Source organism: Solanum pennellii, chromosome 10, assembly GCF_001406875.1.
Source record: "Solanum pennellii chromosome 10, SPENNV200".
NCBI lineage: Eukaryota > Viridiplantae > Streptophyta > Magnoliopsida > Solanales > Solanaceae > Solanum > Solanum pennellii.
In genome coordinates, this window is record NC_028646.1 from 77,849,292 (window position 1) to 77,852,233 (window position 2,942).

Sequence of the window (2,942 nt, forward strand, 5' to 3'; positions counted from 1 at the left end):
GGGTGGGGTTATGTGAATGGTTGTTTGTGTCAAAGGCGCGGCACTGGTTCGATTGAATTTAATAATTTTAATTTAAATGAATCGTTAAGAACATGTTTGAATTATAACTTTTTTGCGAGTTTTATTGTTTCTTTTACTTATTGAGTTATCTTTATTTATGTAATAAAACACACCTCAAAGCTCATTAAGTCAAATTATCAGTTGTTTCATTTTTTTATATGAACTATCACTGTATACTCAACTAGATGTGTCTTAGTATATAAATGATACCAATCCATGTGGGAAAAAGAAACAACTAAGTTGATGTGAAACTCGCGAAGAAAGTGATAATTCAAATATATTTGATCATTAACTCATTTAAATCAAAAACAAAACACTGTATATAGTTAATGGTTAGTAATAAATCATATTGATTTAGCAAAATTTCGATAGCTTAATTCGAACCATGTATATATATTGAGAAGCTTACTAAATATATTAAAACACTAATGCTTAATTATAAATTTTTGAGATTAATATCACCAAAACTTAAAACTCATAAAGTATAGATTTAAACTTTGCTTTTTGATAAGAGAATAATAGCAAAAGGCAAAGTAAGAGTGTAGATGATTTATTTGGTTGGTTTGTTCCTTTCTTAGGAGTAAAGTATGGAGAAAATGAAGTGAAGAGAACACCATTTGTCAATTTTTTTCAAAGTGAGTTGGGTATTAAGTCACTTTTTTGTTGATGTTTATTTAAAGGTCAATTGAACAAATTTCCCACCTAATATTGTTTTAAAATCAATCAATCACTCCTCCTTCTACTTCCTCCTATATATTATAATGTTAAGATATTGAATTACAAGCTTGTGATTATGTCATTCTAGATGTTCCATTTATTTATTTTCATAAAATTTCTCCATCTAGTTTATTTTAAACATAAAATATATTTGGAAATATTGATTTTATACTTTATTGTCTTTAATGACATATTTGATGTTTGTTATAACATATTTAAAATTATAAAATTTAAAAATATTTAACATATGCATGCAAGTTACAAGTTTAAAATCTTCGACCCTTCTTTTTAGATGGAGTATTCAAGACACCTCATTTTGTTATTTCATCGTAGTTCATATTGTTTCCAGTGGGGCAGGTTTTATTCTACCTTGGAGATAGAGATATTGCTTCTAATACACTCTTAACTCAAGAAAAAAAATAACACAAAGAAATATGAAAATTTTCTAACAAAAGTGAAGAAGTAATGACAAAACTATATACAATATGACAAATCATTCTGAATAATAATTACAACAAAATATTGCACAATAAAAGTACATGAAATAACAAATCGTTATATTAATAGAAGGACCAAAAACCACGAATGTAATTTGACAACTACCAATATAGAAGATAAACAAGTCAACGGATTACCATTTACTAACTTTCTCGCTTTAAGTTAAAATTAAATCATCTCATATCTACTCACTTCTTTATTGACCTATTTTACCCCTTCGAAAATCATTCATGTCAATATCTCATACCTTCACATTATACATCTCCTTTTTACGTACATTTAACCATCTCAAATTCATTTTCATTTCTTGTCCTTCACCAAAATCATTTCCACCTTATCACAATTTTCTTCACCTCTATTACTATATATGACCTAGTTATAAATTACAAAATTTCAAAAAGTTTGTCCTTTATCTTCATTAAGTCAAACACTATGATACATATAAATTGAAAGGAACATATTTTTTTCTTATTTTTTTTTTTACACTACATCCAAATGCACTATTATAAGATCATAAAATAGATTTTTATTTTTGTTAATAGTGGATTATAAATGAGTCATGAGTCCACTGACCACCACATATGACAAATCCCACTAATTAATGAGTAGGAATTATTATAAAATGGACTTTCTGTTTAAAGTGTAAAATTAATACTGTTTTTGTTCACTTAATTATTGAATATTTTGCTAGGAGTGTATTTATTTTTTTAACTAATTAAAATTTAAATAATTTACGAGAATTAGTAGTTGTTGCACTATTAACTACTAATATATTATGTTAAACTTATATTACAAATATATATAACTAATAATTCATGATTTTCTTTTATAAAAAATAATTCCAAAAAAATACAAGTAAATATTTCACTCTTCTAATTAGGACGGTGTATGGGTTGGTTCGGTGCAGTTTTAGAATTTATCGAATTGGCTTATGGGTTATCGATTTGTAGAAATGCTAAATCGTTATAGAACCATTAAGAAATTGACTTATCAATCATTGGTTTATCAGTTATTTATTGTTATCATTTTAACCGTTAAGATTTGACAAAAAGAAATTAAAAATCACTTAGAAATAAGGTGACAAACCAAATAAACTGTGCACATGAGTTTCACAAGTTACATTTTGCTCAAAAACAAAAAGTTTTACATAGTAGAATAACCAGGTGTTTGAGACAATTAGAAATAAAAATAGGAAATCAGACCTTAATTTAGAACTTTATATGTAAAATCGTATAAATATAATTATTTACTTACTTTTGGGATTTCGATATATATTGTTAAGAAAAAACCTCAAACTCTCAAGAATTGATAACCTAATAATAAAAAAAATCAAAATTATTATAAAAATTAGTAAATTACTAAATCAATAATCCATTATTAATGAATCAATTGTTGTAAAGAAAGCTCAGAATATAAGAAGAAAAAAGACAAGAAGTATAAGATAGAGGAGATAATTTTCTTATTCAAGTATATATCAAATGGTGAGTGATATCTCTATTTATAGTGTTGAGATATCACTCCCAAAAGTCATTTAACTAGTAGATACATAGTTATCTACATTGTTATCCAAAAAGGGGGGTTCATATCATCTAGGGAATACACATACATGAATTTAGTAGTTCATGAATAAACCAAATGGTCATCCACTATTCAATGGATTTATAACA